This window comes from Dendropsophus ebraccatus, chromosome 5 (assembly GCF_027789765.1).
Source record: "Dendropsophus ebraccatus isolate aDenEbr1 chromosome 5, aDenEbr1.pat, whole genome shotgun sequence".
In the NCBI taxonomy this organism is placed as follows: Eukaryota; Metazoa; Chordata; class Amphibia; order Anura; family Hylidae; genus Dendropsophus; species Dendropsophus ebraccatus.
The window spans coordinates 51,938,086-51,954,821 of NC_091458.1; positions in this window are offsets into that span (position 1 = coordinate 51,938,086).

Here is a 16,736-nt window from a genome sequence, read left to right on the forward strand (position 1 = left end):
AATAAAGTGTCTTGAACCTAAGGGTGAGTGCCGCTACTGACTTTCTTTGGAAGGATTTATGAATTATGCCTATTAGCAGTCGCCAGAGCTGTGAAGTTTACATGTGTGCCACCATCGCATCTCATGACGCATGGGCTCCAAGAACTAGGTTGGGGATGGGCTGAGTGGTTTGATAAAGTTGGTGTGAGAAGAATAAGCCTTACAGACACATATATACACACATACATGCATACAGTCAGATATGTACACATAAATACACACAAGCACAGACATTCATTCAGGCGCATATATACATACATACATACATACATACAGACACTCATATACACACTGTATATACTGCTTAAACAGGCACACACTTTATATACTGGTTACACAGACATACAGCCACATATACACGTACAGACACACACTGTATCTACTGCTTACACAGACACATACAGGCACAGGCCATGTTCACACGCCGTATGAGACCGGCTGTTCTGTGACCCGGTCGTGTCAGAAACGGCCAGTGTCAGAGAAGATCATCCGGATGATCTTCATTTATGTTGAATTGACCATAGAACACAATGGAGAGTGTGACCAGAGCTTCACGCTTCATTGTGTGAACTGACATATCTGTGCGGCCGCTATTTAATGAATAGTGGCCGCACAAAACTGACATGTCAGTTTTTCGTAGGGCCAGTTGGAGTCCCAGCTGGAGTGTACACTATAGGGGAGATTTATCAAACATGGTGTAAAGTGAAACTGGCTCAGTTGCCCCTAGCAACCAATCAGATTCCACCTTTCATTCTCTAAAAAAGCTGTGAAGAATAAAAGGTGGGATCTGATTGGTTGCTAGGGGCAACTGAGCCAGTATATACTGTATATATATACTACCTATATGTATACACTCTGGCCAGGATTCCATTCATTCAAATAGAACGTATCTTTTGAATTAATCACGGCTGTTGTTGCAAATTGCAACAGCAACTGTAATTTATGTAAAAGGTGCGTTCTGTGAACATGGCCACACACTGTATATACTGCTTACAGACACATACAGGCACACTGTATATATATACTGCTAACACAGACAAACATAGTCACATATACACATACAGACACTTATTGTGTATACAGACACATATACTGTATATACTGCTTACACAGACACATACTGGCACACAGTGTATGTACTGCTTACACAGACACACACTTTATATACTGCTTACACAGACAAACATACAGCCACATATACAAATACTGGCACATATATACCCTAGAGTGACAGACAGACACAGACACTTACAGTAAGCCCTCCTCTCCTCCCTGCAGAGTCTCTTGAGACAGACTGTGGGCGGATACTCCTCCTGCAGCCTCCTCTGATCAAGTTTTCTATGTGTGTAAGAGGATCAGTTACACTGAAAAGTTTCTGCACTGTTTAAAGCAGGACCAGAGGCAGGTGGCGTCCCCTTCCTGCTGGGAGTGCACAGCGCCCTTTGCGGCTGCACTGCTCGAACACCCCTAAGGCCGACCCTGGTTATTGCCCCCAACAAACTCCTGTCCCCCTCTCATCTACGGTAGTTATATCGACATAGACATGCAGAGGGAGGGAGTGGAGCGTTGGAGAGAAGAAGGGGTAGGACCTTTTCTCCTCTCTAAATAACTTCTTTAAATTAGTGATCCCATCTACCTTATAGACAAGTTTTCTGGATTCTGTCCTGGTCTGACTTGTAGCTACTAGTTCTCCTGAATGGAACTATAACCACGCTTCAATTGTTTACATAGGGTGAGAGTTGATACGCTGAAGCGCTTAACCACCTTTTAGGAGTAATTAAACTGTCAAAGACAAAACATATTATGTGGTTGCAAATGTAAATTCATTACAAAAGATTACTGCATATTTAACTTTACAGATAATAATCCAGCAAACTTTGCCACTTTAACCCGTTCTCTGCCAAGGACACATCTCGGAGGGCCTGTCAGGAACGCACAACGCCTGTCAGAAAGGACACATATTATATGCCCTGTCAAGAGGCACTTCAGTAACTAAGACATATCTGAACGGTGCTTGCAGAAATTAATTTGCTTGCTGTAGATGCAGCCGTATTCAGATGAATTGATTTTCAAAGAAATTTCTGCATGAGAAGTCTGCCTCATGTGAATATCCTATTTAGCTTCCTGGAGCAAAGGTCAGTTTTGGATTTTACTCTAGTGACCTGGTTGTATTATACCTTGCTTCGCTGTTACGTGTGGTACGGTAGTTGCTGAGTCAGCCCTGGAAAACAGAAGAAAACATAATGTGTTGCTATGAGAGCACAGAATATTTGCCAAGATAATAGATTTCCGGTACAGTTTTTACTTTTCTTTTTTGCATATTTTTTTATATATATATAAACTAAAACAAAACAAAATGGACTTTTCTATATAAGTGGTAAAATCCAAAATATTTCTAATACTTTCTGTTTAGTGTTTGAGCTGCGGGGGGCTTACCGGGTGATCGCTAGATCGTCCGGGCAGCCCATAGAAGATAGCGGCGGTCTGCTACCACCGCTCATATTCTACGGAGCAACGGCAGCAGAACGCTGCTAAATCAGTAGCTTGTTTTTCAACATGTTTGAAAAACAAGCGACGCAACGATCAGCCGACATGAACGATGTCGGCTGATCGTTGCCCTCTATTCCACGTGACAATTACGGCCAACAATCGTTCCGTGGAATAGGGCCTTAACTGGCCTTCTCCCGCACCTCATTTATCATGATGTACGCCTGACAGGCGTAAATCGTGATCCAACTTTAGAAATGTCAATTCTTTGAACAGAGAGGCACGGAGATACAAATCTAGACATTTAAATTACTTGAGCGGAGAGGAGCAGAGAGTGGAGGCACATGAGGCATCTCATTACAACAGATAGCAGGCAGGATTCAGAGCGGAGTCCACAGGTGTGTTTTCCGTAGTGTGAACGTACCCTTAGGGCATAGAGGTTTCTCTATATTATCTATATCATAAAAATGAAAGTCTGTCTGTCTGTCTGTCCCATATAGACTTCCAAACGCCTGAACCGTTTGACCCCACATTTGGCACACAGATACATTGGGTGCCCGGGAAAGTTAGAGTGAAGGTCCTGTCCTTGCCAGATGTACAGGAGGGGAGGGGGAAGGGGAAGGGTGGCGCCCCATAGAGATGAATGGGAAAATCTCCACACTGCACACACAGGTGATATAATTAGCTGCAGCTTTGCCCAGCAATAAACAGCAGTTGGGAGCCTTAGCAACCAATAGGATTACTGCTTTCATTTTCACAGGGAGCAATGGTTGCTAGGGCAGCTGCCTCACAACATCTACAGAAATAACTGGTAGACCCCCTACTCCATCTATACAGTACATGTATATACAGGGCACTACAGGTATACAGGACCCCCTACTTCAACTATACAGTACATGTATACAGGACCCCCTACTTCAACTATACAGTACATGTATACAGGGCCGTATTACCAGCTGCTGCTGCCCTAAGCACTAAACCTGAGGACGCCCCAATCTCCACTCACTAATTAGCATCATGATAGATTGGAAGATAATAGCTCCAGAGGTCACATTTAACACCACCATATCAGACCTGACCAATACCGCCATACTGTGACTGGATAACACTGCCATACCAGACCTGACCAAGACCGCCACACTGTGACTGGATAACATTGCCATACCAGACCTGACCAATACCGCCACACTGTGACTGGATAACACTGCCATACCAGACGTGACCAATACTGCCATTCTGTGACTGGATAACACCGCTATACCAGAGCTGACCAATACCACCGCACTGTGACTGGATAACACTGTCATACCAGACCTGACCAATACCGCCATACTGTGATTGGATAACACTGCCATAAAAGACCTGACCAATACCGCCATACTGTGACTGGATAACACTGCCATACCACACCTGACCAATATCACCATACTGTGACTGGATAACACTGCCATACTGTGACTGGATAACACTGTCATACTAGACCTGACCAATACTGCCATACTGTGACTGAGTAACACTGCCATACCAGACCTGACCAATACCGCCACACTGTGACTGGATAACACCGCTATACCAGACCTGACCAATACCGCCACACTGTGACTGGATAACACCGCCATACCAGACCTGACTAATACCACCATACCGTGACTGGATAACACTGCCATACCAGACCTGACCAATACCACCATACCGTGACTGGATACTGCCACACCAGACCTGACCAATACCGCTATACTGTGACTGGATAACACTGCCACACCAGACCTGACCAATACTACCATACCCCCCTTCGAAAAGACACTAGATTTTCTGGCAAGTCTGAACAGGAGGTGGAATACTAGAAAAAAAATAAAAAAAAATAAAAGTTGTTTCCTTCCCTCTGCTCCCTGGTGCTGCCCCCATTCAAGGTGCTGCCCTAGGCAGACCACGAGTGCCTAATGGTAAATACGACCCTGCAGGTATACAGGACACTACAGGTATACAGGACCCCAAAACTATACACTACAGGTGAAGGGGACCTCCACCAGCTATATACTACAGGTATACAGGACCCCAAGCTATACACTACAGGTATACAGGACCTCCACCGACTATATACTACGGGTATACAGGACCCCAAACAATACACTACAGGTATACAGCACCCACACCAACTCTATACTACAAGTATACAGGACCCCAAAACTATACACTACAGGTATACAGGATCCCAAAACTATACACTACAGGTATACAGGAACTCCAACAACTATATACTACAGGTATACAGGACCCTCAAAATATACACTACAGGTATACAGGACCCCCGAACTATATACTTCAAGTATACAAGATCTCCACCAACTCTATACTACAGGTATACAGCACCTCCACCAACTCTATACTACAGGTATACAGGCCCCCAAACTATACACTACAGGTATACAGGACCCTAAAACTATACATTACAGGTATACAGGACCTCCACCAACTATATACTACAGGTATACAGGACCCCAAACTCTACACTACAGGTATACGGGACCCCAAAACTATACACTATAAGTATACAGGACATCCACCAACTATACACTACAGGTATACAGGACCCCAAAACTATACATTACAGGTATACAGAACCTTCATCAACTATATACTACAGGTATACAGGACCCCAAAATTATACAGTACAGGACCTCTACCAGCTATACGCTGCAGGTATACAGTACTTCCCAAACTATACAGAACAGATATACAGCCCCCCAATTATACACTACTGGTATACAGGACCTCCCTCAACTATACACTACAGGTATACAGCCACCACCCCAACTACACACGACAGGTATACAGGACCCCCTCAACTATACACTACTGGTATACAGCCCCCCCAACTATACACTACAGGTATACAGGACCCCAAAACTATACACTACAGGTATACAGGACCTCCACCAACTATATACTACAGGTATACAGCACCTCTACCAACTTTATACTACAGGTATACAGGACCCCCAAACTTTACACTACAGGTGTACAAGACCTCTACCAACTATAAACTACAGGTACACAGGACCCCCAAACTATACACTACAGGTATACAGGACCCCCGAACTATATACTACAGGTATACAAGACCTCCACCAACTATACACTACGGGTATCCAGGACCCTTAAACTATAAACTACAGGTATAGAAGACCTCCATCAACTATACATTACAGGTATACAGCACCTTCACCAACTATATATTACAGGTATACAGGACCCCCAACTACACAGTACAGGTATACAGGACCTCTACCAGCTATACACTGCAGGTATACAGTACTTCCCAAACTATACAGTACAGATATACAGCCCCCCCAATTATACACTACTGGTATACAGGACCTCCCTCAACTATACACTACAGGTATACAGCCCCCACCCCAACTACACACGACAGGTATACAGGACCCCCTCAACTATACACTACAGGTATACAGCCCCCCCAACTATACACTACAGGTATACAGGACGGATGTTTGACGTTTTTAGTTTATTTCTAATGTGCATAAGCTACAATTTACATAAACAGTGCAGAACTGTCAGGTATATAGGGATATATAGGGCTACTGGCGATTTCCCCTTAGGGTAGCTTCACACGTACCGTATTGCTGCGTTTTTAACGGTGCGTCTTTAACGCTGCGTTTTTGCTGCGTTTTTTACATGCGCATTTTGATTTTCACATAATTTTCATGTGAAAATAAAAACTCGCATGTAAAAATCGCACCAAAAACGCAGCCTTAAAAACGCAGCGTTAAAAACGCAGTGATACGGTATGTGTGAAGGCACCCTTAAACAAAAAAAAACAAGGACATAGATTGGCCTCCTGGGCACCTTCAGAATAAATCTAATTAACACACTGACACTTTATACCTGGGCAGCGGCGGGTACATTTTCTAGTTAATTAATATAATTAGGGCTGTGTAAAATTTGAAGGTTGTCGCTTTGGCTGTCCAGGCATGATGGGAATTGTAGTTTTGCAACAGCTGGAGGGCCGAAGGTTCCCCTGTGTTAAAGCATAATGTACTTGTGTGTATCGTGACAAGACAAAAACCCAGTACACAGTAATCCTACATTCTAGAGCAGGGGCGTAGCTAGGATTCACGGAGCCCCATAGAAAAAATTTCTAAGGGCCCCCCTCCCCTATGCACAACACAAAGAACTGCGCATAATATATATATATATATATATATATATATATATATATATATATATATATATTTATATATCTGCTTTACTGCTGGTGCACTGATAACCCCTGACCTCTATACGGAGCTCTGCACATTTTCCTACTTGATTGCCAGTTGGAGAACAGAGGTTATCAGAGCAGTGAAGCAGAGATCTGTCTTCTGCTTTTTAACACTTTTTTGTTGTTGTAGCATGTAAGTAAACATTGGGTCACTTATACACTGCAGTACAATAGGGGTTAAACAGAAGGACACATGCTCTTACCTTCTCCCCTTGGCCCCCCTCCTGCACGGGCCCCATAGCAACTGCCTACCCTGCCTCTATGGTAGCTACACCACTGTTCTAGAGGTTCAATTACTTGTACACATGAATTCTAATCATACTTATAAAATACATCACAAAGATTTTCCTTTTATTATTCAGCCAAAATATCTAGAGATAGTAAAGCGCCATGAACTGCTAGCAGCCCTCTCTGCAGAAATATCCCACTTATGTGACAAACTTTAACACAGGCTATATTATGTTATACAATATTTCAACTCGCTTGATCTCCACGTTTATATTTCTGACGTTTGTGTAAGGAAAGCAGAGAAAGCTATAAATATCTATCTAACGTAAGGACTTTAAATATTTCAAATGGGTATTTTAAGAAAATAAGCTAAAAACAATGCAAATAAATGCATAAAATATAACATTTACCAACCATGTAAATAACTCTCTCACCTGACATCCACAGTCTAAACCACACATTATAGGTTGTAGTCTAGAAAATTGAAAAATATAAAATTGTCTGTCGATATATTAGTTTTTTTTATTCCATCCCTAGACATACAGCTTCATGTATCCTTGTTATATGATAAATTGTCCACATACTTCTCCAACTTGTTCGCTGCCCAGTAAGTACACTGCAAATTATTGCAGTGTTCACAACTGCTCTCTAATGAATTCCTTGCAGAATGGAATATTGAGACATGATCTCTATCTACTTTAGAATGTTGTTAATTGCATTTCATGCAGTGTCTAGAAGGCCAAATGTATATTACCTTTCAGCAGAAGAGACTACGTGTTTTACTGTAAAAGACTGGTGGGTCATCCCACAAGCTTTTGAGAGACCCTTTGATGAGAGTTGTCATTTTGAAATTGCTAAGCAAGACCTGAAGTGTGTCATGGAGTACAGGAGTCATTCCCAGTTACATGAGGCATGACCCCCTTTAAATAAGCCTAAAAGGAGGAGTCAAATGAGAGATCCTGCTATGAAGGGTGCGGGCTTTGGGCTATAGAGGAAGTGTTAAGCTAAGTACAACAAAGGCAATGCATGAAATCCTATGCGGCTAGTCAGGGCTATATTTACCACTAGGCACCTGTGGTCCGGGGCCTAGGGCAGCATCTTTTAAGGGGGCAGCACCAGGGAGCAGGGGAAAGGAAACAACTTTTTTTTTTTGTTTCCCACCTCCCGTTCAGACTTGACAGTAAATCTGGTGTCTTTTTGAGGGGGTATGGTGGAATTGTATCTTTTAGCAGATTAAAACCATGAAAAATGTGACTCAGACAATGTTTCTACATGTAGAGAAATGCATGTGGCCAAAACCACACTTACCAAGATGGGGCGTCTTCAGGTTTAGTGCCTAGGGCAGCAGCAGCGGTTAATACAGCCCTGTGGCTAGGCCAGAGCCAACATTTCTTGTGACAGAAAGTGTCACTGGATCAGCAACACCACCCACGGTTATTTACTAGTGTTGGAGTGTGGTGAATATCCCAGAGCATAGCAGCCAGTACAAAGGGTGTGGACATAGCCAGGGTCAGAAGGAGTCACCGGAAACAGAGTTGAGTCCGGTTCAATTCAATCCTTCTGAGACAACAATACAGAGTAGACACAGCCTAGATCCTGAGGCAATGGCTGGCTCACATAAGTCCTATTTTGTACAGGTGATCCAGCTTTTCCATTTAAGTTAAAAGGAGTGGACAGCAGATGGATATATGTGCTTCCTCATTTCTTTTTTTTTTTTTTTTTTGCCTGAACTGTGACTTTCATCCTTATTGTTAATGATAGACTACTTTTAAATATTAGAGACTGTTGCTCAATAATAAAGACTCTGTTCTACCAAACACTGGAATTGTTTGCTACTGTTCAACAAATAGTTAATTTGGTTAGTGTCACCTGTGCACTTGCACCCATAACATGCAGGCAGTAGGCTGAGCTAGAGATTTGTTGTCACTTGGGAGAAGAGGACTTTTGGGAAGAAAATAGCTAGCAGAACTCTGTTCGGGTTGTTGCTATACTGTTCTATACTATAACTGGGGGAGCAGGGGATTATTACTAGAGACTGATACAAGGACCTGAGTGTGTAGTAATCCTCCTGTGGGTAAAGAATGGTGAAGTACCAATAGAGAGCTCCAGCTGTGCCCCATAATGCAGATAAAAGAAGCCCATCCCCTTTGCTATGCCATCCTGCTTGGCAATGGAAACAAAGCTTCTGTCCATAATATTGCCAAGCACTACGGGGCACAGCAGGAACAGTTGTTAGTGAGTATGTATCATAACTTTACTAATACAGGACACTGAAGAATTTTATCATATAGTGGCCAACCCTTGTAATGTCATGTGATGCAAGAGGTGGTAATCGTAAATGGACGATGTACACTATGGAGTTGAACTCTACATAAGAAACTACAATCCCGAGAAGACACTATGATTGGTGGGTGATTATCATGCAACCTACAGCCATGCGTAAAGTGTCTGCAAGAAATGTATGTCAGGTGAGCGGCTGTGACATCACATATATATTTCCATCAGTTACTGTGACTATACAGAAAATCTATGCGAAAGTGAGCATCAGGACTGGATTCAGCTTTTCACAGCACCTGGGGAGGAGCCGCAGAAAGTTAAAAGGCAGCTGGCTGATGAGCAGATTGTGGACATAATGAAGCTCTTTGCTTCTTTATTTACTGCTGATCTCTAATTGCAATGCATTATCTAATAGGGTGGTTTGCAAAGAATAAACTATAGGTACTCCGTCAGCTGTAGGTACATCTACTCAATTCTCTAGTAAAGATTAGTGATGAGCGAATACTGTTCGATCTATTGAATATTATCGAATAGTTTGCAGAATATTCGATTAATATTGGATAAGCGTTCAAATCCCCCAGCTTCCGGTTTTTACCTCCAAGTGTTTTTCAATAATCGAATACTTGTTCCAATAGACTTTAATGGGATTGAATATTTGATCGAATATTCGGGAGATATTCGTACGAATATCGAATATTCAAATATTTCACTATTCGCTCATCACTAGTAAAGATTATTTTAGCAGCATTGTGCATGGTATATAATACACATAATACAGGCAGCTAGACCCAAACTGCAGTGAGAGTTCCTTTAGCAGCCTGGCATATCATACACACCCACAGCACTAAATGAGATCCTGGATGACTCATCATGTTAAAATGTATGCTCACAGCAGTTTAACACTTGACTACACTTTAACACTTTATGTACATTCACCGAATATACATGTCCATGTGTAAGGCCCACAGGGAGAATAGGTAAAGTAGTCAAGGGAAGCTGAGGGTAGTAGTCTGTCAAGCAAATTCCTTTGTGGAGTAACAAATAGCATTATGGCTGGCTAAACCTTTATAGATCCCCCTGTGGATGCAAGCAACTTTTTTATATGGGGGGTCTGCACAACAGTAGGAAGTCTCTGACCCCAAAGTACACTGATGGGGGTGTCTGGGGATGTACTAGTGATGTTATGTGAGCAACTGAGACAGTGGTAACTTGCAAATAGGGGTTAACTTTACTAGAATTCTTCAGGTGACTTGATAAGGAAAGTGTTCCAGACTCTCGGAAAGCATTGTTAAATGCATAATAAAATTGATAATCTACAATAATTTCTTTGTTATCAGTGTGGTATCACATCCATTGATGACAGGAACACAGATTCTCCCAGGATTGAGCGCTGAATTTCTCCCAATGAGAATCGGAATGATCTTGCACGTTATATATCCTTTTGTTCTCAAAATAGGATACAGCTCTGAGAGAGGTACCTCACAACAGCTTATTCTCTTTTTTTCCATTGAGAACCATGCTTACTACATGCTGAAGAGAGATAGCTGATGGCTGAACAGGCATTTTTTTTTCCAACAGCTGTTGAAGGCCTATGGCCACCCTGTAGTTCTAGTTATGGTATCAGTGTAATATGGGCCTATGTGCAGTCCCTAAAGTGAGGCTCAGTGACATCAAGTTGCCCCTCTGTATTTAGCTCGCCCCTGCTTGCCACTCTTAAGTGAAAAATAACTCTCTATACACACATGAGAAGTAACCTGCCAAATAATCCCAGTGCACAGGAAACAGTTCTAGGAACCAGAGATGAGCGAGCACTAAAATATTTGAGTGCTCGACTTACTGTAAGTAACAAGCTCCATTGAAAACAATGGGAGACTCAAGTATTTAACCCGTGCCCCCTGCTCAGAAGAGCAGAGGGTACCTGGTTAATCTGAAAACAACCCCCTGGTTAGCCCCCTGGGTTACAGACTGTGGAGGAAGTGGGGAAAGTATACTTACCTCTCTGGTCTTCCATTTGTCTTCACCACTGCAGCCACTAATTGCCCAAGTGGAGTATATTACCCGTATACAGATCTGCTTGAACAGTGTAAGCACTCCACTCCAATGTACAAAAACTTGATAAGTTTTATTTTATTCTTTCATCATGCAGGGCAATAAATGTGCAGGAACTAACATATTGTGAAATAAAGTCCAACATGCACCAAGCCACATATACTATGACAAAAAATAGTTGTAGAACAATATTTATGTGATGTTTCGGACCACATGGACCATACTCAGGCATTCGCTTTGTAATGCTGTGAGGAGTGCCCAAGCATAGCTGTGGTAAATATTATGGTCTTCTTTATGTCCCATCTCTGGCACAGATGGGAGCAACCCCAAAAAGCTCACTTTGGGGCAGGATAGATCTTCACTCTTTACACTGCTGTTTTGTGTATATGTAGTTCTTCTCTGAAAGCATACATGTATTTGCATAGTATACATGTACTGCATTTTAGTCACTAGATTTCTGTAAATTTTCTAGTCTCTGTGAAGCACAGCTGAAGGTATACTGTATGTGTAGTGTCCCACTACACGTTTTTCTTCTTTTCTTACACCTAGGTAAAACTGTCTCTATCAGGTGTCACAGTAAGTGCAGTTAACTGCTGTGCGCTACTCCACCCACTAGGTGTCACACTCTCCCAGAGCATAGTTGCAGTCAGGTCAGGTTTAGCTACACACACACCCCCCTTCTTGGCTACACTGGACTTCCTCTAGTTAAAGAAGCAGTTCACCCCCAAAAAATTTGCCCCCCCCCCCCCCCCCGGTAGCCGCTGGCATGTATACTCACGGAAGATGATCGATGTCCAGTGGCATAGCTCCGTTCCGGTCCCACAGTGTTCAAATCCGGCACGCGCTCACTTCCGCCGGCGCTGTGAGTCCTCTTCTCTGAGCTGTCATTATAGGCCGGAAGTCACTCGCTTCCATGCATTCTCTATGGAAGCGCTTGACTTCGGGCGTTCAAATTAAAAGGGAGAGAAGAGGAGTCACAGCGCCAGCGGAAGTGAGCGCGTGCCAGATTTGAACGGCATCGACATCGATCATCTTCCGTGAGTATACCTGCCAGCGGCTACCGGGGGGGGGGCAAAAAATTTTGGGGTGAACTGCTTCTTTAATGAGTTGGAAGCTAGACAAGGAAGGGAGAACATGTGTCTCTAAAGCTAGCAACCCTAACTCCAACAGTCACCCACCCAAAGTAGTTGAGATCAAAGGGACTGTACCACAGTGAAGCACAGTGCAAGATAGCCGCTCTCTACTGACTTTCACTCGGCTGAGTAGGGAGGAAACTACTAGGTTTTTGTCTAGTGGATTGACACTTTGAGTCATTATATGCCTATGTATACCTAGGTACTATATGAACTTGTTGGTGGATTTTTGAGTCATCTATACGTGAGTACAAGGATTTCTCCAAGACACTATAGATATTCATTTCACCACATCACAGCAGAGTACTCACTACATAAGGCAAGAGACCCTCCTATCTGGTCTCTGACACCTGCTACAACTCTATTTCTTCCTATACCTGTTTTTTGCAAGCTAATGTTGATATTACCAAGTTTTTCACTAAGTACTTAAAGCACTGTTGTTACTTTTATTGCAATGAAGATATTACTTTTAGTTGAATACTGTTTAAAGTGGGACTCTGTCATCTCTGCCGCTGCACCTGCACTTCACACTTCACATCAGTTCTAACTAAGGTTTGGTTGCCGTGTGTCCGTGGGCAGGTTTTACCACTCCTGGCCACCGTGAGAAACACCAAAGCCCACCAACGGTTCAATACCAGTCCCAGCAAGCTGGGCCACGACATAAGTGTAAATGGGTTAATGGTGTATGGACATAATCACATGTATTCTCCTTTCTGCCCCCAGCTAAGAGTTGGTTTGCTATCCAATCCCTGCAGAGTCTTCCTCACTTTAAAACTTTAAAATTTACCTTATGTTATTCAGCCTCAGATGTCATGTACACGTGCTCAGTACAATTCTGTAGTCAGTATAGTGAGAGTAAGACAAAGCTGGTTCCTGCTGAGGGACTTTTCTGGGCCTGGCCACCTAGCCAGAGCCCACATGCTGGGTTCCACCAGTGTCTACTGTTCCTGAATCTTGAAGTGTTTCTACATACTATGCGTGTCGGTCAACTACACCTCAGGTGCGACCCACGTCTAAGGAGGAAACCAAATCCTATCCTCTCTTTTCCCCTTCAAGCCCTGTACTCTTCAGGAGTTTTAGTCTAGTCAGTGAGGGGATTGGGTAAGTGCAAATAAAGCTTATTTACCCCACTGCAACTTACAAGGACCTAAAAGGGAAGGCCTGTCTCACAATCAGATGGGGCCTGTACTACTGTATGTGTCCCTCAGTGCCCTCGACCAGCCTTAGGTGGATCAGTCATAGCCACGAGTACAAGCTATTTCTCTATTCCTTGTGTATAAAGAGTTCTTTGTATGTAGTGTACTCCTCCTTCAAAGAGGTGCTATCAGCAGGTTTGTGCAAACGTACCTGCTATCCTCCTGCAGATTTGTACCTCATGCAGCAGCAGTTTTCTTTTTCCTGTAGCTCCTGCCATTTCTAAGCAATTTATAGCAAATATGCTAATCAGTTTGTTACGTTCCTCAGCCCCATAGAGCACCACCTCGGCCCGCCCACCACCGGAAAAGAAGACGATCGCTGCAAACAACAGGTATGCAGCTGCCGGGTGATATCAGCAGGTTTGTTTGCAAAAAACTGCTGATAGTTCCCCTTTAACCCTTAGAGGACCCGGACAATTTAAATTTTTGCGTTTTCGTTTTTTCCTCCTTGTGTTTAAAAGGCCATAGCACTTGTATTTTTTCACCTAGAAACCCACACGAGCCCTTATTTTTTGCGCCTCTAATTGTACTTTGCAATGACAGGCTGAATTTTTGCATAAAGTATACTGCGAAACCAGAAAAATTCAAAGTGTGGTGAAATTGAAAAAAAAAAACCATGCATTTCTTTTATTTGGGGGGTTTGTGTTTTTACCCCGTTCGCCCTGGGGTAAAACTGACTTATTATATATGTTCCTCAAGTTGTTACGATTAAAACGATATATAACATGTATAACTTATATTGTATCTGATGGCCTGTAAAAAATTCAAACCATTGTTAACAAAAATATGTCACTTTAAATCGCTCCATTCCCATGCTTATAGCGTTTTTATCCTTCGGTCTATGGGGCTGTATGAGGTGTCATTTTTTGCCCCATGATATGTTCTTTCTATCGGTAGCTTGATTGTGCATATACAACTTTTTGATTGCTTTTTATTACAATTTTTCTGGATTTGATGCGACCAAAAATGCGCAATTTTGCACTTTGGGATTTTTTTTGCGCTTACGCCGTTTACCGTGCGAGATCAGGAATGTGATTAATTAATAGTTCGGGCGATTACGGACGTGGCGATAGCAAACATGTTTATTTATTTATTTGTTTATTTTTATTTATAACCTGGGAAAAGGGGGGTGATTCTGACTTTTATTAGGGGAGGGGGCTTTTTACTTAGAACATCACTTTTATTTTTACTTTTACACATATACTAGAAGGCCCCCTGTGGGACTTCTAGTATATGCACTCTGATCTCTCATTGAGATCTTTGCTGTATAGATATACAGCAAAGATCAATGAGATCGGCACTTGTTTGCTTTCGGCTGCTGCAGCCAAAAACAAACGAGTGACAAACCATGGACGGCGCCATCTTGGAGAGGTCCCCGGCCGCATCAGGTACAGAGATCGCTCCTCCGGGACAACGTCCCGGAGGAGCGATCTCACCCACTAGACACCAGGGAAGTGCTGCAGCCGGTAATCGGAGGCAGCTGTCATCTTTGACATGCGGCACCCGGGATCGCGGCGGTTCAGATCGCGGCCGCCGCGCGGCCCCGCTCTGAACGCGGCCCTGCTCTGAACGCGGGGAGGCGGCCCTGGATGTACGGGTACGTCCAGGGTCGCCTAAGGGTTAACTGAACTTATTATGTTATTCTGTTTAAGTTTATCCTTGACTTTGTGGATTCCTTGTCTTGCACCATCGCACTACAGGGACCCAAGGAGGGCATACATTACCCAATCGCCATGATAAGTGCCGCAGCTATAGCGCAACACCTAGCCCTTGCAAGTAACAACTATCACCCCTGGGTTACCACACATAGAATTGTCTCAGCAAAATCAGGAATGTTCTTTATAGAATATTTTGGCATTCAAAAAAGGTTACCAGGGCTAGTAGGGCCACTGTTGCTGATATATATCCAGTCTCCCATAAATTTAGAAATGTTACAGTTTAACACCTTCCCCCAAATGATGTGCCTGGTGCAGTGAGATGTACCAGATACGTCATGAGCTTAAAACCAGCTTGGGAGCAGTGTCAGTGTCATCCACAGCAGAATTCGGCTGTGACTTATTGCTGGCCTCCTTTTGTAACTGTCAGAACAGGAGCTGCCAAATTTTTATAAAAATTCAAAAGTTTTTTTTTTTTTGTAATCTTTGTTCCCTAAAAATGAAATAAAAGTGTACCTAAAAATAGTATTACTAGGAACACTAACTCATCTCGCAAAACAAGCCTTCATACAGCTCTGTCAGTGAAAAAAGTTACACCTAACAAAAATTTTCGACAATTAAGCATTTATTTTTGGCAAAAAATAAATGGTTTTGTCTCATAAAAATGCAATAAAAAGTGATTTGTGTCACATATATTTTGGTACAACGAGGCCTCTACAAACTTGATATGATCCCTGCAAATTATATTATAATATCAATAAAAGGAAGACCCTAAAAACTGCCAGGTGCTCCTCCATAAGTAGTGCACTAGGTCCACATACAGGAAATTTTTCAAATCTCCTGAATTCTAGGGATGATTATTGAGTTGCACTTCTGTCAACACAGGCCATGTTAAATTTTTAATTAAAAAAAAATTGATTAAAATGGATCTGCAAAATCTGCAAAATAAAAAATTTAAATTTTAAGTTACACTTTGCTTTAATTTCTGTAAAACACCTAAAGGGTGCCTTCACACCTTGTGACTCGCAGCGTAAATTAGGCTGCGAGTTGGGTAGGTCCTGGCAGATCACTTTCACTACATACACGCAGCGGTCTGAACGACCACTGCGTGTATGTAATTCTGCCGGCCTCTTAACCCCTTCAGCTGCCTCCCGGCTCCTGCTCCGATCCAGCTCTGTATACATTACCTCTCCTCGCTGCACGGGTCCCGGCGTACTGCTCTCCCGCCCGGCCAATCAGTGTGTTGCCCTGCCGCAGCCACTGATTGGCCGGGCGGGAGAGCAGTACGCCGGGACCCGTGCAGCGAGGAGAGGTAATGTATACAGCGGAGTGGGAGCGGGAGCTGGGCGGAAGCTGAAGGGGTTAAGGGGCCGGCAGAATTACATACACG